Consider the following 21,769-nt stretch of genomic DNA (forward strand, 5'->3'; position numbering starts at 1 on the left):
GTGCCCCAATTGGTCTGTCATTGATGACCAATCCTAAAGATAAAATGCTGTCAGCACCCAGGCGCCTCTAAAACTACAACTACCATGCCCACTCATGGCTATGGTTTTTATAGAGGAGTTACATGCTAGGAATTTTATTTTTACCACAGCTCTAATAATAAATCTTGATTTATTTTGCACACTTTAAATAGGTTCCACAAATGTTAGGCATGAATCCATTGATGGATACTGTTTTATAGTTTGCGATCATTATAGGAGACTTGCCATAATGGTGGGCTATGTCGGCTCATGACTGGGGCTCCTTTAGTTTGATGCGCTATTTTTGCCATTCGGTGTGGCAGAACCCCTGACGGGGGAGCATTATGCAATGTGAACATAGCCAAAGCACCTATGGTCCCATTGATCATAACCCGACGGCTATGCTCGCTTACGTGAAGGGCAACTTCGGGTCGCATCAACTGCAGCAAGGTAGAGAGATGAGGGATGGCCTCTACAATGGTTGGACTGTAACGGTACCTACTTTTGGTCAAAGATGGGAAGAACAATGAAAAATATCACTTTTATTGTAGCATTTTTATAAAAATTATAAACCTAGTCAGCAAAAAGAGTCTGAAGCAGACAGTTAGTTACCCCTGTGGATAGGATGCTACATTGGGTGCAAATATATAATCTATATACAGCAATGGTAAGTATAACATGATCAGATAGCAAAATGTTGGCATCCTAATGGATAACAGAATTACTATCAGTATACAATATATCGGACCCTATTGCAATGACCAGATGATATGAACAACTACCACTCACCCACATTAGTGATGGCACCAATGTGGCCGGGTTAACGCTGTCCCTCGCGCGTTTCGGCTATTCCTAGCCTTTGTCAGGGGGTGATGGACTGAATGGACTGTCTACCCCCCCCCCCCCCCCAACTCTTCCTAAAGTTGCTCTGCCAAAAAAAAAATTCACCTTGCAATTATTCCACAAGCATAAAATGGAAAGACAGCGACCTATAAATGGCTGAGTTATTTTGTTTAAAGAAGAAGAGAGCGAAACATGGCATGGAAAGACAACTCTGTTTACATGTGACGTCATTCCACGGCAGCGGAGGAAACTTGTTCCATTCAGTTCCATGTCGGAAAGAATTCTCAATGACAATCGTGCCATGCCTAATTGTAAGATTCCAGGCGTTGCTTATTATGGCCAAGTGCTAATGGGGCTTTTAAGAAAAGGCAAGGGCGCCTCTTGCCAAATATATCTGAACACTTATCTCCAGACCCTCACAAGACGTTCCTTCAAAGGCCTCTTAATCCTGAATGTCTCCATTTTCCCACAGCGAAATCTTACATCCTCTTGTATTTCCTGGTCATTTAAAGTCTAACACTTCAGACCTGAAAATACACATAGGACTCCAGATGATCCCCTCGAAGTCCCCATTGTAGGGGGCCAGAAAGATGAGATATAGGAGCCTGTTTATTGGGGTCCTCACTATTGGCTTATGTTTACATTGCCCATGACGTGGAGAGATAAAGTATAGCTGCTGTAGTCATTGACGGCTATAAAAACTTCTAAAACTGCTTCAGAGTGGCAGGCCCTGCAAACGCCTCCTTATATCTCTGCTTGCTGGACCCCTGTTAGCAGGACATAATAGGGTGTGAGGACCTCCCTCTATCTGTTTTACTTAATACTTCAGTAAAGGGAATGTGTCAGCAGTTTTGACCTGAATGTCCTCACACTGCTGTGCTCTCTGCTGTGCTCATCTGTCAGCAGTTTTGACCTGAATGTCCTAACACTGCTGTGCTCTCTGCAGCCAGTGTTGGGTATTTTCCCTGGAGTGATGTGTAATCGTCCCTTTTTGTATGTTGTTAGTAGCAGCAGGACATTGAATTATGGCTTTATATTCCAGAGTTGTAGCTCTAGGACTGTGTCCTCACACTGCTGTGCTCATCGTTTAGCAGTTTTGACCTGAATGTCCTCACACTGCTTTGCTCTCTGCTGTGCTCATCTGTCATGGGAGTAATGGGAGTTGCATTTACAGTCTTGCATGTCTCCCAGCTTTCCCAGGCTGTGATATTTGTTCAGCTTCCCTTTTGTACACAGATCTTGCCGCTTCTGTTTACAGCGATTACATTTTTACAGAATGTCACAAAGGGGGGGAAAAAAAACACAAGATGGTTGAAATGATTCACATAATTTGTTGGTTTCCCTGCCGGTAATTGCAGCGGATGTAACACATTCCTTTGTGGCATGTTCCTCATTTCTATCGGATCATCTCTTGGCTTGTCAACATAGAACTGAGAATATTCTGCAACGTTGCAAAATGCACAGCCACTCGAAGACCCCAGACAGATGAGAATCGGTGGGCCTAAAGACTGTCTGAGCTAGTGGGGGCTTCCGACTCTACAGCTACATCATTTGTTGACCTTCAGTACCTGATCCCTGGAGATGGTCCACCACCTCGGATGGTCCGGAGTGCGGGGGTCCGAACTAATGGAAAGATTCTTTGAGAAATCTGTCTGATCAATAAATATCAACATAAGATATTTCCTCCCAAAACCTGGAAACCTAAATATCTTAACAAGCGGTTGTCCTGACTTTCAAAATGAAAGGTATATGGCAGTGATGGCGAACCTTTTAGAAGCCGAGTGCCCAAACTACACACAAAAACCCACTTATTTTTCTCAAAGTGGCGACACAGCAATTAGGCAACTTATTGCTCTTTGCTTTGCTACATATTTAAATTGTATTGGCATCTGAAGGAGACAAACACCTTTGAAAGGAGGAGGAGAAATTTGGATTATTATTGTAGTTCCCTCCAGTGTTCCCCTAAACAGAAGGAATTGTGGGTCGGCTGTTTAATGATAGTCCAGCCCTGTCCAGACTTTTTTGCTTGGCTAATGGCCTGGTTGCCCACAAAGATGGCTATAAGTGCCACCTCTGGCACCTCCGTGCCATAGGTTCGCCACCACTGGTATATGGCATACAAAGGCATACAAGATCCAGGCACGGTGACTGTGGTAATCTTATTTGTTATACTTCTTCTCAAATTAACTTTGAAAATTATGCGACTGAGCCCGAAAAGCTCTGGGGGTGTTACCAGATCCCCTCCGTGCTCTACCTTTACAGGATATTACTGTCTCACCCTGCCACTGCACCCTCAGCACTTCCCCTCTCCCCCTTCCTGATGTAAGCTCACAGCAGCAAAGGAAGTTTCAGCACACAGAGGGAGGGGGAAAAGTAATCCTGCACAATGTAACAGTCTGTGAAGCTGCAGCATGGAGGGGCTCTGGTAACACCCCCAGAGCCTTTCTTGCTTATGAGCATAATTTGAAAAGTTGATTTTACCATAGACACATAGTGCCTGGCTCTATGAGTAAGTGTCCCTGTTTATCATACTTGATTTTGATGGTAGATTTCCTTTAACATTGAAAGTCGGGATGACCTCTCATGGAGATATTTAGGTTTTCAGGTTCTGGTTAAAAACTTGTTTATATTCCATTAATATCAAACTAATTTCACAAAGAGCAAGGAGTCCAGGCACCACATATGTTCTCAGAATCATAGAATCATAGAGCAACGACATGTAAATTGGGAAGTGTCACTCACTGACAGCAAGCAGATATATGAACAATAATTAGGTATGTGATGACTGGCCCAGCTTATAGATGTAAACCGGAACCTCTCCATTCACAGATGGCAAGCAGAGATCTCAAACGGGTAAATGAATTTGACGTACTTGGTATACAACATTTTTCGGTTCATTTTTCGGCAAGCAGAGATGTTGAGCAATTGTGAAATTTATTCGATGGTCCTGTAACTTCACGATTGATCTTGATGTAACTAAAACTGGGCCCCAGCCCCTAACATGACGGATTCCACAGCCGCCATAGCCCCGCGACTTCAAAGAGAAGCGTCGCACCGATCCTTTGTGCGCTGCGCCGTCAGTCGTTGCACCCATGTTTACTCCTAGGAGATGGTTCACAAGTGATGAAACGACTTCATCCCATCGCTGCGAAACAAAACAGATCTGTGTTATTACAGCGGGGAGATTTCCTCAGAACTGATCCCTCACTGTTCAGTCATGAATGGCAGTCATTTGTTTTTCCGCTCTTATCACAACACAGGCCTTGTGTGACTGGAGGGGCAGCCGCTCGCAGAGGAAGTAAGGGGGGAGGGGGTTGTAGTAATATCTATTGTGTTTGGGCTCATTTAAGCGAATAGGTCAAAAATTTACAACTACAGAGTTTCTCTGGTGCTTCTTCCTCTTTTTTTTTAATGTTTTGGTGTTTTTTAGTTTATTTTTGTGCATTAGTGAAGGGAATTTCCTAATGCGTTCCATATTGAATCTATTAAGTCCTGGTCAAATTTGGGTGGAAAATCGATGGATGTTTTTACTTAAAGGGGTTTCCCAGGTTTAAACGTAATCCCCCTATCCTGTGGATAAGTGATAACGTTCTTATTGATGGGGTTCAATCAGCTATTACAATAACAGGGGGACCATTCACCCTGTCACTCCTTTTGCAGATTTTCAACCTGCTATCTTGTGTATAGAGGATAACATTTAAAGGGAACTTACCACCATGATTCTACATATAAAGGTAGAACGGGTGGTAGGTAGATGTATGGGATGTGAGGATAGCTCTTTTTAGAGCTAATCCTCACATCCCTGTTATCTTATTAAGATCTTTATTGCCCTAATATGTAAATTTTGTAAAGCGGCTACTGGGGCGTGGAGTAGACGGACATGAGGCTACACGTCGTGGCTACTCCACGCCCCAGTAGCCTCTTTGCTCCTCCTACCCTAAGATCTTCGGCGCGCAGCTACTTCTCGTCCGATAAGCTGGCTTTCTGAGCATGCGCAGAACTCAGGCCAGTGGCTGCCCGGCCACTGCTCCGAAGCCGGAGCTACTGTGCATGTGCAGGACTCCAGCTTCTCGGATGAGGGCACGCAGCTACGAGGAGCTGCACGCTGAAGATCTCAGGGTAAGGGGAGAAAAGAGGCTACTGGGGCGTGGGTAGCTGCAACGTGTAGCCTCTTGTCCGCTAATCCGCGCCCCAGCAGCCGCTTTACAAAATTTACATTTTAGGGCAATAAAGATTTTAAAAAGCTAGCGGGATGTGAGGATTAGCTCTAAAAAGGGCTATCCTCACGTCCCATACATCCACCTTCCACCAGTTCTACCTTTATAAGTAGAATCGTGTTGGTAGGTTCCATTTAAAGGGGTTTTCCGTCCACATCAAGTGGATCCACGTCAAGGTTAGTCGATAACTTTCTCTGTAGTGGGATCCTTACGAATCCCCAAAACTGGGTTGGTTATACCCCCAAATGAATTGCGTAACCAATCACATTTACCATCAGAATCCATCATGCTCATAGATCCGGGCGCCGGGACTGTGGTAATCTTGTTAAATGTATTATTGATGGCCCAGAAATACTCGACTTTCTGCACATGTGACTGCTGAGGGCCGGGGTTGTCCCGCCGTCCAGATAGGGGTTATCTAGCATTAGAGTAATATGGTGGTTTTCCATAAAAAGTTTATGGATGCAGAAAGACCAAGTAGATGTGGGGGGTGGGGGCGCATGTGTTACCCCCTAGCAAATTACTATAAAGTTCCAAAAGTGTTGTCCAAAGCAGAACTACTGGTAGAAGTGGGGTAATTAACACTTTAAAGGATAATCAGGCCCCTCTCCTTCTGCCGATTTGCATATTAATGAAGATCATCACTGATTGTGGACCTGAAACACTCCCTTTAAGAGCTCGCTCAATCTCTACTTGATTTTCCGACATGAAACATTTACAAATCCACCATGGGAATTACCTCCTATATGAGCGTACGGACGTCAGAATATCCAGGCCAGGAACCAGAAAGACTCCGCAGGGGGGGAAACAGCCGGGATCCCTCTTCATTTATGCAAGAATTGATGAGGCTGCGGACGTGAAACGCGTCGAAATCACTGGAGATGTTGAGATGTCAGCTTTGTGGACGGCCGAGCAGAAAATGTGCAAATAGATCTTCCTTGTAATGTGTTGTTCTCGGGTGTATGAATTATTATTCTAGAATGTGCCATTCCACCGCTCTGTCACATTGTGATGCCGGGTGCCGAGGAGGCTGTGAAATATCATATGTAATCCCTGATCGATTCCTCGTGATGAAAAATGACTGTCTAAGAATCCTTCCAGATGCTTAGAATTATACCCCCTTACCTACTGCAGCGGAGCTACTAATCTAGTACATGAATATAATGCAAAACTGCGGTAAACACTGACACAATGGCAGAGCAGCAGGGAAGAGGGATTGGTGGGGGTTGTTATTGTTATTCAGATGCTTCAGAGTCATGTAGGGCAATAAAATATCACACTTTACATAGGATAATGACCAGGGATTGTGGAGGATACACCCTGAGGGGGAGAATTAGCTAATTAATGTGGATAAGATTAGGTGACTCTGTATGGGGTTTAATTAAAAGTTCATTTGAAGATGCAAAAGTGTCTTTTTTGTATATGATACTACATCCTGTATTATACCTCAGAGCTGCACTCACTATTCTGCTGCTTGTGCAGTCACTCTGTACAGACATGATATTACTTATCCTGTACTGATCCTGAGTTACATCCTGTATTATACCCCAGAGCTGCACTCACTATTCTGCTGCTTGTGCAGTCACTCTGTACAGACATGATATTACTTATCCTGTACTGATCCTGAGTTAAATCCTGTATTATACCCCAGAGCTTCACTCACTTTTCTGCTGCTGGTGCAGTCACTGTGTGCATACATGACATTACTTATCCTGTACTGATCCTGAGTTACATCCAGTATTATACCCCAGAGCTGCACTCACTATTCTGCTGCTGGTGCAGTCACTGTGTACATACATGACATTACTTATCCTGTACTGATCCTGAGTTACATCCTGTATTATACTCCAGAGCCGCACTCACTATTCTGCTACTGGTGCAGTCACTGTGTACATACATGACATTACTTATCCTGTACTGATCCTGAGTTACATCCTGTATTATACTCCAGAGGTGCACTCACTATTCTGCTGCTGGTGCAGTCACTGTGTACATACATGACATTACTTATCCTGTACTGATCCTGAGTTACATCCTGTATTATACTCCAGAGCCGCACTCACTATTCTGCTACTGGTGCAGTCACTGTGTACATACATGACATTACTTATCCTGTACTGATCCTGAGTTACATCCTGTATTATACTCCAGAGCTTCACTCACTTTTCTGCTGCTGGTGCAGTCACTGTGTACATACATGACATTACTTATCCTGTACTGATCCTGAGTTACATCATGTATTATACTCCAGAGCTGTACTCACTATTCTGCTGCTGGTGCAGTCACTGTGTACATACATGACATTACTTATCCTGTACTGATCCTGAGTTACATCATGTATTATACTCCAGAGCTGTACTCACTATTATGCTGCTGGTGCAGTCACTGTGTACATACATGACATTACTTATCCTGTACTGATCCTGAGTTACATCCTGTATTATACTCCAGAGCCGCACTCACTATTCTGCTACTGGTGCAGTCACTGTGTACATACATGACATTACTTATCCTGTATTGATCCTGAGTTACATCCTGTATTATACTCCAGAGGTGCACTCACTATTCTGCTGCTGGTGCAGTCACTGTGTACATACATGACATTACTTATCCTGTACTGATCCTGAGTTACATCCTGTATTATACTCCAGAGCCGCACTCACTATTCTGCTACTGGTGCAGTCACTGTGTACATACATGACATTACTTATCCTGTACTGATCCTGAGTTACATCCTGTATTATACCCCAGAGCTGCACTCACTATTCTGCTGCTGGTGCAGTCACTGTGTACATACATGACATTACTTATCCTGTACTGATCCTGAGTTACATCCTGTATTATACTCCAGAGCTGCACTCACTATTCTGCTGCTGGTGCAGTCACTGTGTACATACATGACATTACTTATCCTGTACTGATCCTGAGTTACATCCTGTATTATACCCCAGAGCTACACTCACTATTCTGCTGCTGGTGCAGTCACTGTGTACATACTTGACATTACTTATCCTGAGTTACATCCTATATTATACTCCAGAACTGAAGTTACTATTCTTTCTTTTAATGCATAGGAGCTGTTTTCCAGCATTAGGCTACGAGCTCCGTATAGACCTTATACAAGCAGAATTATGAATGCAGCTCTGGAGTTTTCAATCTTTATTATTAATGGAAGGATCCCATTATGCTATGTATTGCCAACACATTGCACATCACTAAGTCTTTCCTCTCATCTGTGTATCAAGGGGTTAATGCTCTTGAGTGCCCTTGTAATTAAGGCTGGAAGCTGTAATTAAAGAAAAATATTGGGGACGTTTCTGGTGATTTGCAGTCGTTTTCTTGCAAAACACAGTTTTTGTGCCTGGTCTCTGAATGAATCATCTGCACTGACTGATGATAAACCCTCCAGATCGTCCCCGTGTTTTCTGGTCTGTGGAATCAAAAAGAAAAATAAGCGGCGAAGAAGAAAAACATCTTTTGCAATCGAGCTTTGAAGAGCGCAGTAATGCAAAACAAATGATAGGTATCTGCTCGTGCGCCTCTGACCTCATTCTCTGCCCGGTTAGAAGCCTCACAATAGTCTGGCGGAGAGGCTACAGCGTGTCACTGGAAGGAGAGATAATCTCCCCTATTAATGGAAGGACAGAAATAGGATCAAGTCAATTAGCAGCTAAGGATGCGTGACGCCCGCGCTACATCATCCAGGTGTATAGGAGACCGGAAGGGGGACGTGGAAGCAAGTTCAAAAAACCCGTTCTATAACGACTCCATCCCAAAAAGTGTCACTCTCTGGCTGGAGGACCCAATATATAAATGCATTGATTATATAGGCAGCGTGCACTACCTAATTTAACCAATGGTGGCGCCACTGTGGATGTAATACTTTTGTAGGGTCATCTTCATTGGTGGACTGTCCCCAGGGACAATGGACAAGGGTGTATCATTAAGGAAAACCTGTCAACAGGTTTCACCTCACTTAAAATATTACTCCTCTCAGGTATAGGATGAAATGTCCTTTCTAGAATGCCCTCTTTTATGTGAAATATCACCTGTTTACCTATATATAAAAAAAAAATCTACATTAGTTTAGTGGTTGCAGGTGTGATGCCAATTCAGGAGCAGCTTTCTTCTGTTCTATAGCACCTAGAACCAAGCTTTTGTGTCATATTAAAGCTACGAATCTCACCTTTAAGATCACATCAGGCCTATGGCTTTGTGAGCTACAGAATCGGAGATACAGGCAGCTAAAGTGGGCAATGCAAACTGTAGATAAAGATCCAGTTCTGTAGCTCTCAGAACCATAAGCTTGATGTGAGCCAAAGTTTCTATCTTTTAATATGACACCAAGAGCATGTTTCCAGGTGCTATAGAACAGAAGATAGGGGCTTCTGAAGTGACACAACACCTGCAACCACTAATCTTGACTCGTCTCATGTGAAAATTAGGTGAGAAGAGTCGTTTTTGCCTGGTTTTTGAGGAGATTTTTTTTTTTTTTTTTTTTTAGGTGAGATGTCACATAAAATTGGGTATTTTAGAAAGGATATTTCACCTCCTACGTGATGGGACTAGTAGTTTATTAGGGTAAAACATGGGTTAAGAAGGATTTACAGTATTCTGTAAGAGGGGTAGCCAAAAAAGAAAGCCCACTTGCCCTGCTGTGACTCCCATCTCGCTCTGGTCTTTTAGTGGTGCTCCCGGCTTGTGGTGCACAGGACCCATTTTTGCCAATGAATGGCCTTCTTGGACCATTGGACATCCGTTTCCTTTTTTGCCCTCAGGTCTAAGAAGACCATTCATTGGTCGAAATGTGTCCCATGATCCCACGAATCAGAAGTATTGGAAAACCGCGGGAACACCTGACTTATGGAATGTTCACCAAATTCACAACAATGTTGGTCCCATGATCCTGTGATCCACATCCCCCGGAACTCGAATCAAGTAGAATAGTTACTGAAACTTCTATGTGAAAAACAATCTAAATTTTCAACTTTCCATTTTTACAGTACAGACAGTCCCTTACTTATGGACACTTGACTTACAGACAAGTTAAAGACGGACCCTTCTGACCACTGTGACCTCTAGTGAAGTTCTCTGAATGTTTTACTATAGTCCCAGATTGCAATAATCTACAATTATAAAATATACAGTTTCGACTTACATACAAATTCAACTTAAGAACAAACCTATCTTGTACGTAACCCGGGAACTGCCTGTATAGAGTAAGGGTCACCAAGTTAGGGCTCTCGGGCGTCTATCGGCATGCTGGGAGTTGTAGTTTTGCAATAGTCAGAGAGACGCAGGTTGGAGACCACTGTTCTAGACTGCGAATTATGCAACGGGAAAAGTTTATTTGGGCAGAGTGCAGATCCGTGTGGGACAAAAGGGAGCCCCAGCGCCATAATTTAGTCTACGGCACAATGCAGAGGTCATGTCTGGGTGACGGCTGCCCTTTTACCTATATTTCGGCTTACTCTTTTATCCGGAGTTCCTCCCTCACTTTGATAGATTTTTTTTATTCTCTACAAATGCTGCAGATGATTCCGCCTTACAGTACGGATTCCTTCTTATCTTGCGCTCTGCACAGTATTGGGGGAAAAAAAAAGGACATGAAAAAAAAAAATCTGAGACTTGAGACAATTACTGCAGTCTGGAAAAAGACACACGGCTGATGTATCTGCATAGCAATGAAATGCTGATCTGGTTTCCATATGGCATGAGGTCAAATGAGCAAATAGACAAAAGTGCTGTGTGCATCACATGACCCCACACACAGAACTGGGGGGCATTATAATCATAATGTGTGGTAAGGTTCCCCATATGTACTAAGGGGACATAAACTGCAACCAAAATTGTTTGTTGCTTTACTGATCCTAAGATACATCCTCTATTATACTCTATACCAGGGGTCTCAAACTCAATTTACCTGGGGGCCGTTGGAGGTAGATTCTGGGTAAGGCTGGGCCGCATCAAGTTTTCCACACAAAATGCACTTACAAAATATCATTATTCAGATTCAAATGTCACGGCGTCTCCCAGTGCAAGGAAAGCCCCAAGCTGGGAGACGTGTTTTCTCTATGAACGCGTCCTGTGTACCGAGGGGTCCCAAGCTCCTACCGCACTGAGCCCAGTCAGGGACACTCCATTCCCCCCCCCCCCCCACCACCACCCGGTACTTGCCTCCCCGTGTCCCTCCCATCGAAGAAGATGAAGTTGCCGCTCTGACCTGCACCAAGTGCGTTCAGAGCGGCGACTTCATCTTCTTCAAGTACCGGAGGGAAGGGGATTAACCGGTTACGGGCCCTTTCCTGTTTTTTCATGTCCATTTTTCACTCCCCACCTTCAAAAATCTATAACTTTTTTATTTTTACACGTAAAGAGCTGTGTGACGGCTTGTTTTCTGCGTAACAAATTGCACTTCATAGTGATGGTATTTAATATTCCATGCCATGTACTTGGAAGCGGGAAAAAAATTCCAAATGCAATGAAAATGGTGAAAAAACGCATTTGCGCCATTTTCTTGTGGGCTTGGATATTGCATCTTTCACTGAGCGCTCCAAATGACTTGTCTACTTTATTCTTTGGGTCGGTACGATTAAGGGGATACCAAATTTGTTATAGGTTTATAATGTTTTTTACAAAAATTAAAACCTCCTGTACTAAAATTATTTTTTTGATTTTGCCAACTTCTGGTGCTAATAACTTTTTTATACTTTGGTGTACGGAGCTGTGGGTGGTGTAATTTTTTGCGAAATTTGATAATATTTTCAATGATATCATTTTTAGGACTGTACGACCTTTTGATCACTTTTTATAGATTTTTTATATTTTTCAAAATGGCAAAAAAGTGGCATTTTCGACTTTGGGCGCTATTTTCCGTTACGGGGTTAAAAGCATTGAAAAACCATTATCATATTTTGATAGATCGGGCATTTTCGGACACGTCGATACCTGATGTGTTTATGATTTTTACTGTTTATTTATATTTATGTCAGTTCTAGGGAAAGGGGGGTGATTTGAAATTTTTTTTAAACTTTTTTGTATTTTTATTTATACTATTTTTCAGACTCCCTAGGGCAGTGATGGCGAACCTATGGCACGGGTGCCAGAGGTGGCACTCAGAGCCCTTTCTGTGGGCACTCAGGCCACCCCCCCCCCAATTTCACCAAACAGGACAAAATCCACCAAATCTTCCTGCAGTCCCAAGCAACTTAAGGGATGCTGCTCTCAGCGCTATTTTAAAGCGCTATTGGCTGTTTGAAACTGCGGGAAAAGTGAGAAGGTTTTGACAGAACTGCATTGTTTTTGGAGGTCCTTCTGCTGGACCCACCATTCTTTCTGGAGAAAAGCTACAATGACAGTCTGAACTTATTTGCCCATCTTCTTTCAACTCTATTGGTGGCCTTAGGAGGGCCAATACAATTGAATGATGTGGAAGAACAGGTAGCAATAAGCTACTGCTAGAAATGCCATGTTGGCACTTCATGGAAAATAAGTGGATTTTGGTTGTAGTTTGGGCACTCGGTCTCTGAAAGGTTCGCCATCACTGCCCTAGGGTACTTTAACCCTAGGTTGTCTGATCGATCCTATCATATACTGCCATACTACAGTATGGCAATATATGGGGATTTTCCTCCTCATTCATTACAATGTGCTATCAGCACATTGTAATGAAGGGGTTAAAACGAAATAGCCTCGGGTCTTCGGAAGACCCGAGGCTACCATGGAGACGGATCGCCGCCCCCCGATGACGTCACGTGGAGCGGCGATCCCAGGTAAGATGGCGGCACCCATGCGCCGCTATCTTTTTGAGGCTGCTGGCAGCTTTGCCGGCAGCTATCGCTGTGCAAACACCCGCGATCGGTGCTAGCACTGATCGCGGGTGTTACCGGTAAGCCTTTGCTGCAATATGCAGCAAAGACTTACCGGCTATGGAGAGGGCTCAGCCCGTGAGCCCTCTCCATGCAGCATGACCCGACCGCCGCCGTGAATACACGGCGGGCGGTGCTTTTCCAGGTGGGGGCCGCACTCTGCACTAACTATTCTGCTGCTGGTGCAGTCACTGTGTACATACATGACATTACTTATCCTGTACTGATCCTGAGTTACATCCTGTATTATACTCCAGAGCTGCACTCACTATTCTGCTGCTGGTGCAGTCACTGTGTACATACATGACATTACTTATCCTGTACTGATCCTGAGTTACATCCTGTATTATACCCCAGAGCTGCACTCACTATTCTGCTGCTGGTGCAGTCACTGTGTACATACATGGCATTACTTATCCTGTACTGATCCTGAGTTACATCCTGTATTATACTCCAGAGCTGCACTCACTATTCTGCTGGTGCAGTCACTGTGTACATACATGACATTACTTATCCTGAGTTACATCCTGTATTATACTACAGAGCTGCACTCACTATTCTACAAATAATTTTGCATTCCTGCTGGTGGCAATTATTTGGTCTAACAGATAAACAGAAGGTGCGGTATTTCTGACATTGGCTACTATTCTGTTTGTCCTCTAATCATTCACTAGAAATATTTGAATATGTCTGCTGCATATGACTTTGTAGCTTGTTTGTGGTCTGTTGACATGGAGACACATACATCTGCATTGCAGCTGCATACACAAAAATAACTGTTATTGATCCTCCGATGGTGTGTCATTCCCTGGTAGTGTTAATACCGGACATTTCCCAATATAAAGGCCTACAGATAATTAGTGATGGGACCTATTCCGAACAGGACCTTTTGGGTCTCTTGCCTCAGACGTCGGCACAGCTGTTCGGCTAATTGCAGGCGTGCGCCCCGGCCTGTCGGCTGGAGAGATCTTCCAGACGAGAGTGATAAGTATTCATTTAGTAATCATATTTCTCTTGATTGCGGAACACAATAAATGAGGCAAGGCGGCTATTTTTAGGTCAGGGTTATATATAGATATTTTCCTACGGAACGCGATGGAGCTTCAGTTTTGATGTTTCAATTTAAAGGGGAAGTGCATGCTCCATATATATATGATCACAGGTGGGCACCTACTACCTAGACCTTTGTCTTTATGCGGCCCCTGCATTTTTATACACTCACCGGCCACTTTATTAGGTACACCTGTCCAACTGCTCGTTAACACTTAATTTCTAATCAGCCAATCACATGGCGGCAACTCAGTGCATTTAGGCATGTAGACATGGTCAAGACAATCTCCTGCAGTTCACACCGAGCATCAGCATGGGGAAGAAAGGTGATTTGATGCCTTTGAACGTGGCATGGTTGTTGGTGCCAGAAGGGCTGGTCTGAGTATTTCAGAAACTGCTGATCTACTGGGATTTTCACGCACAACCATCTGTAGGGTTTACAGAGAATGGTCCGAAAAAGAAAAAACATCCAGTGAGCAGCAGTTCTGTGGGCGGAAATGCCTTGTTGATGCCAGAGGTCAGGGGAGAATGGGCAGACTGGTTCGAGCTGATAGAAAGGCAACAGTGACTCAAATCGCCACCCGTTACAACCAAGGTAGGCAGAAGAGCATCTCTGAACGCACAGTACGTCCAACTTTGAGGCAGATGGGCTACAGCAGCAGAAGACCACACCGGGTGCCACTCCTTTCAGCTAAGAACAGGAAACTGAGGATACAATTTGCACAAGCTCAACAAAATTGGACAGTAGAAGATTGGAAAAACGTTGCCTTTATGACCACAATGTACCCAACATCTGATGGCTACTTTCAGCAGGATAATGCGCCATGTCATAAAGCTGGAATCATCTCAGACTGGTTTCTTGAACATGACAATGAGGTCACTGGACACAAATGGCCTCCACAGTCACCAGATCTCAATCCAATAGAGCATCTTTGGGATGTGGTGGAACGGGAGATTCGCATCATGGATGTGCAGCCGACAAATCTGCGGCAACTGTGTGATGCCATCATGTCAATATGGAGCAAAATCTCTGAGGAGCTTCCAGCACCTTGTTGTATCTATGCCACGAAGAATTGAGGCAGTTCTGAAGGCAAAAGGGGGGTCCAACCCGTTACTAGCATGGTGGACCTAATAAAGTGGCCGATGAGTGTATGTTTAACACATATTAATATGTTTTACCTGGTACTCCCATAGGGGCCACACAGTATAATGGGAAGGGTATAAAGGAAATTCGACATCCTATGGCTGTGTCTGGTCTGCTTTCCTGGGTTAATCTGAAAATCTCCGGGGGCAGGGGTAAAATAACGAAAAAAGTATATATTTTGTTTTGATCCAACTCCCTGTTGGCACTTCTTTCCTCCTTTTCTAAAGTATACCATTTTAGGGGGTCCCAGGGGACTATAAGTTCAGCCTTTGGCCAGGGCATTTGTGTACCACTTGACCCCAATGTTTTATTTGTCAGAGCATTGCCTGGACATCATCTGTAGTTCTGTATGATTTGTGATTCACTGTGTGTGCAACCCTCAAGCTGCTTTATGTCGGCTTCAGAGCTGCAATCATCCTTCACCCCCTTCTTCTATAGTGTCTAGTTTTGTCTGGTCACTGTGACACTTGGCCCTATTCCTTGATGTCCTGTTTATCACAGGAGTTTCCTGAATAATAGTGTGCGGACAGTCTCCAACCTCCAGCAGAACTGTGAATGCAGCTCTGGAGTATTATACAAGCTGTGACACAAATTCATTGTTGGGAAATTGTGAGGTTTACCAAAAAAAAAAACACTCCAAAAGCAGTGAAGCTGCACCAACTAAAAGATGTTAAGAATTGCTCCAAAAACAGTCTTTTATTTTTAGACACAGCCTTGAACAGTTAAAGAAAAATCTTGAGAAAAATTGGAATTGACATATTTGTATTAACCGACACAAGCTAGTGATGTGTATCCTGCCAGTTTAAGCTAGTCCTCCGCCACCTACGCACATGTTTGTCCTAAGGGCTTATGTATTCTGGTAACAGGACCTCTCGCCCCGTTATCCCGGACCCTTCACCACAGAAACAAGCCCTCGGAGCGTTTGTCATTCATTGCTAGGAGCTCGTGACTCACTGACTTCATTAAGATGTCAGAACACACAAGTCTGTTATCTGCGCGTGTAATCCCTTCTGCGTCCACGGGAGCCATGACGCAGGCACAACACAGCTCCTCATAATGAATTTGTCTAATAATACACCTATGTGCAGACCTGGAGTGTAAGTCCATAATTACAGGGACAGGAGACGACTTAGGACAGAGCCTGGTAATGCATTGTTCCATCCTGGTCACTGATGTCAGCGCTTTACGTAGGTTCATAATAATCGTATTGTATGGTCGAGTGGAAGCAAAATCCGGAATACACAAGTCATAAGGCACAGCAATGCCGTGTTCACACCGCGGCTTATAGAATAGGTTTATACCGCATTTTTGTTGCAATTTTTACAGTGAGATTCCACTGGGGTTCCACACTAGAATGTCGTAGCCAAGCCTTAGGTTTCGCTCTCTGCATCAGGTTTGCATCTGGATTGTGGAAAAAAGTGTCCATTTTTGCAATGTCCGATAGATTTCTGGGGTGTCTGCGTGATAGTAGAACTATCTATCATTGTAACTTTTAATCTGTTATCTATCGATCTACAATCAAAATGTGTCTAGTCGTACCGGCAAAGTAAAGTTTGCCTATCACGCAAAATTAATAAATCCACAATCTCTTTGTCTTTCTTTCTCTCTCATCCTTCTCATTTCCTCAATCACTATCTATTTGCGTATCAATCTCATATTTATGCTTTTATGTATCCATCTAGCTTGTATCTATTATCTAAATTCTTTTGTAATGAATGTGTCGATCTCTCTATGCGTTAATCAATTTATCCCTCTATTTTGTATCTAGCTGGGATGGTGCATCATGGCGACATGATTCACCTTGTGGTTCTATAACTAATTTTACAGCTAAGATCTTGCTATAAATCTATCTACAGGCAGTCCCCGGGTTACATACAAGACAGGTTCCATAGGTTTGTTCTTAAGTTGAATTTCTATGACAATCGGCATTTCAAAAATTTTTGCTGTAATGGGACCAAGGATTATCAACAAAGCTTCCTTACAGACACCTTACAGGTGTTAATTGCAGTCTGGGACTATAGTAACATCCAGAGAGCTTCACCAGAGGTCACAGTGGGCAGAGGGGTCCGTCTTTAAAGGAAACCTACCACTTGAAGTGGCAGGTTTTAGAAGAAAACACCGAGCACCAGCTCAGGCTGAGCTGGTGCCGGTATCGCGGTACCGCGGTATCGCGGTTTAAAACACTTTTTAAACTGTATAGCCGGCGCAGGGAGGTACGCGCTTGGCGCTTACCATGCGCGCGACCGTGCGTGCGGCTACATAGGAAGTGAAGGAGAGCCGCGCGCATGGTAAGCGCCGAGCGCGTACCTCCCTGCGCGATACCGCGGTTTAAAACACTAACAAAAATAAGCACCGGCACCAGCTCAGCCTGAGCTGGTGCTTGGTGTTTTCTTCTGAAACCTGCCACTTCAAGTGGTAGGTTTCCTTTTATGTGGATTTGTTGTGGCTCTGTTTGTCATGTGGTCCTACTTCTATTTTACACATCTATCTATCTTTATATACTAGTTAACAGGGACGTCGAAACTTGTCGACATCAAGTTTATCCAGTGGATGAGGGAAACTTGTTTATTGTTGGGGGTCTTAGTGGTGTGGCCAGTAGTTAAAGGGTCTGTTGTACCACAAATGAATGGAGTGGCAGTGTGCATGTCCAACTCTCTATGGCACTGACAGTAGTAGCGGAGTCCTGCACTCGGCTATCTCCGTCAGCGCCATAGAGATGAATAGAGCAGCAGGGACATGTACAATGAGCTGCTTGGTTTGAGGGGACAATGTGAACTCTTGGTCTTGTGGTATGTTGGGTTTCCATGAGTGGGTCTCCCACAATTAGCAAGTTAACTTGCTAATTTGCTAAACTTGATGTGGCTGGACAACCAATTTGACATACTATTTTCCATATGAGAGAAAGGTGCGTAACGCTAAAATTTTGTAGTTAGACAACAACTTGAATGCTTTGATATCAGCTCCGCTTAGACGGAAGCCTTGACAGGTCCCGCAGGTCCTCAGTCCGGGTTTATCCCGCTGACTGTACGATGATGCAGTTGTTTCCAGACTTTATCATAAAACTTCTGTTATTTCTACGATTTTCTCTTTTATAATTTTTCAGCATCTGCTATTTATTAGGAATCACATAGAAGCCAAGCTGGTGGTCTTCTCTGAGGTCATCTCAGTAGAGAGGGGAAAGTTGTAATCCCCCCTCGCATACTTCTGTAATAAGTCATCGTTAAATTGTTTGGGATTCCTGCGGCTCCTCATCTCATCACAAATCCCCCTTTTTCTGAGCAGAAATCCTTAATGTATTTCGTGCTTAGGTCAGTGTTTCCTCACTGGCTACTGAACGCTGCAGGTTAGGGCTCCACAGCGCCATTTGGTCACAGACAAACTGTGGTAGAACGGTGACGTTACCGCAAACCTCATTATACCCTTACCAACAATATTGGCTTCAGAAGTTTTATAACGGGGTGGGGTGTCAATCAAGAGAAACGCCATGAAGATTCACCAATCAGGTAAGTTCCTGATAGGGGCACATTTACTTACCCGTCCCGTCACGATCCCCCATAGTAAGGCGCAATTTTGAATGTTAAATCCGGCGCGTTGTCCGAATCCGTCGAATCGTCCGCTGGCACGCCCACCGATTTCTGTCGCATGAAAGTCGGCGCGTTTGCTCCAAAATCCGATCGCGTGCGCCAAAAACCCCTTTTAAATGCAGCGCGCATTGGAAATCGTCGGGTATTCGGATGATAGTTCGGACCGCGGACCCTTAGTAAATGAGCCCCATTAACTGCTTTCTCATTTGACTTACTCGGGACCCACTCACAACTTACCCCAATAACACTCTTCTCCTTGGTCCATAACTCTCCTGAAGTAAAATAATAAAAAAAATAAGAAAGAGCGTGAAAAAACTTACCACAGAACCTCATACAAATTTGTGTAAGCCTTTAAATACGTCACCTGAGGTAAAATATGAGCAAATAACCACAATAAAGCAGGGAAGGGGGGATGTGACATCATGTGTCCCCTAACACTATTCGTACCGGGGGCCCCTTTAAGAATCTATGACCGTAAACAATGGATACATGGCCCATTGTTTTCAGCCTTTGTGGCATTGGCGTGTCTGAAAGGATACCTGGGCCCCAAATATGAGGCTGTGGAAACCCCAGCTGTGTGAATGAGTCCCCAGAAATACGGCTAGCGGCCATGATTCCTCCGCTTCACTCGCGTACATGAGGCCTTAGACTGTGAATGGTGATTTTGATCCACAAATAAACTTTAAAATCCCCACCACCAAACTTTCAATTTATCTACACACATTTACAGGAAGAATTTCAGTCTCCAAAAAAATAGAAAGAAAATAGGTATTTATTAAACTAAACGGACGTGTCAGGAGGGCATGAGAGGTCCCCTTTGAGCCATTCCCTAGGACAATGAATTGTCAAGGCACAAGACAGGAAGTGTTGTCAGAGGGGTTTGCAGTCATTATTAGGAGATATGCTTCCCTATTATTATGAATGGTAACAGAAGGGTTCTTTCTTTCTCTGAGGTATCAATGACAAGCAGACGCAATGCGCCATGCACAGCGCTTGCCGCCGACATGACTGTGGGATGAAGAGGTACATGGGCCCCTGGCACACAGTATATAACAAATACATGAATAAGCCAACTTGTTAGCTGCTGTTGTGTTGAGCTTGGCATTTTCAGAAATCCCTTCTGTGGGAGGGTGGGTGTATTTGGCACAGAGTTTGGCACCGGCTAGACATTGGTATCCCCAGAACACGGTGACTACATAGTCATTGAAGGAACTCCATGTCCTGACTCATTTAGTCGTGATGTGCTGTTCTTGGTGAGCCAGACGCCTCATATAGCTCGGTAAATACTACAGCCTGTACTCAACAAGTAAAGATTCTGTTCAGCATCATGCCGCCTCCACGACGGGCCTGGAAAAAAAACTTTTTTTGGAAAATCCTCCAAGCTGCATATTTTGGGATAATTTAAAGAACCAGACTTAACCATGGATGATCATTATAGTTTGTTGTTTGTATTTAAGCCGATGCTATCAAAATGCATAAAACTAAAGAAAGATTCTGCCTTCAATGGCCTGAGGAACAACGTGACACATATGCCGTGCAGCTGCTCTATAGCGGCGCTATTTACCATGAAGTACTACCATTTATCTCAGAGATGGAATGGATCTATGTTTACTCATATCATATTTATCTAATTAGCGATCTTATTACTTTATCTATATGGATAAAGATATGAGATTAAGTGCCGATAGATGTATTTTCACCTATCCCTCTATCTTGTATCTATCCTTGGATCTTGCAGTTATCCCTCGCCGCTATCCCTCGATGTCGACGCTGTCCCTCGATGTCGACGCTGTCCCTCGATGTCGACGCTGTCCCTCGATGTCGACGCTGTCCCTCGATGTCGACGCTGTCCCTCGATGTCGACGCTGTCCCTCGATGTCGACGCTGTCCCTCGATGTCGACGCTGTCCCTCGATGTCGACGCTGTCCCTCGATGTCGCCTTGATCTTAGAGAAGGGACTGATCTATGTTTTCTCACATCATATTTATCTAATTAGTGATCTTATTACTTTATATGGATAAAGATATCAGATTAAGTGCTGAAAGATCTATTTTCACCTATCTGTCGAACTCATATTTATCCCTTGATCTCGCCCCTCTCCCTCAATCTCGCCCCAATCCCTCGATCTCGTATTTAACCCTTGATCTCGCTCCTCTCCCTCGATCTCGCCCCAATCCCTCGATCTCGTATTTAACCCTTGATCTCGCTCCTCTCCCTCGATCTCGCCCCAATCCCTCGATCTCGCCCCAATCTTAGAAAATGGACTGGTCTATGTTTACTCTATATTTATCTAATTAGTGATCTTATTACTTTATATGGATAAAGATATAAGATTAATATAGATGTATTTTCACCTATCCCTCTATCTGGTATTTATCCCTCGATCTCCCCTCTATCCCTCGATCTCCCCTCTATCCCTCGATCTCCCCTCTATCCCGCAATCTCGCCGCAATCCCTTGGTCTCGTAACTAACCGTCAATTTCCTGTATCTATTGTCCAACTATTTCAATTTTATGTATACCTTATAATAAACAATATCCTATCAATCAATAGGTGGACGATTCTGTTATTTGACTTTTTGAAACACGTGCCAAAGTTACGACTCCTGCACCACCCACAAACAAAGCCATGCGTCAGTGCATCCCTGCCGTGTGGCCAACACTCCAGCTTCAATAGGGCCACCCTCACCAGACGTGTAAGTACCGCTCTCCAGCAGCAGTGCCCTCCTCTCCTTTCAGCATTTATAATTTTATACTCAGACGTCTGTCTCCACTTTGGCATAGAAGCAAATGAGACATAATATTTTAGGTTTTAAGGGGGAAAAAAATAGTGTTAGAAAATCCTTTTCCCGGCACAGAGTGAAAACACTCCAGCGGGACTCACAGACATCATTAAGTAATCAGTGCGGACTGCAGCCTGACTCACCGCGCCGCCAATATTTTGATAGATCACAAAAAGTTACTGTGTATGATGTGCGTCGCGAGGAGGACTGATTGCATAGTGGAAAGAATCTGACAAGTGGAGTCAGACTCGGCCTGGGTAATT

The 21,769-nt window shown here is 44.0% G+C and overlaps 1 long non-coding RNA gene across 1 annotated transcript; it reads right to left on the reverse strand.

Annotated features, from left to right (window-relative positions):
• Positions 1–3,778: 3,778 nt before the first annotated feature.
• LOC140105154 (uncharacterized) lies at positions 3,779–6,023 on the reverse strand. The gene is made up of 2 exons (XR_011850508.1): positions 5,818–6,023; positions 3,779–4,006 (listed from the first exon to the last, which is right to left on the reverse strand). It is a non-coding gene; the product is annotated as an uncharacterized lncRNA (long non-coding RNA).
• Positions 6,024–21,769: the final 15,746 nt, after the last annotated feature.

The sequence above is a fragment of the Engystomops pustulosus genome, chromosome 10, assembly GCF_040894005.1.
Source record: "Engystomops pustulosus chromosome 10, aEngPut4.maternal, whole genome shotgun sequence".
In the NCBI taxonomy this organism is placed as follows: domain Eukaryota; kingdom Metazoa; phylum Chordata; class Amphibia; order Anura; family Leptodactylidae; genus Engystomops; species Engystomops pustulosus.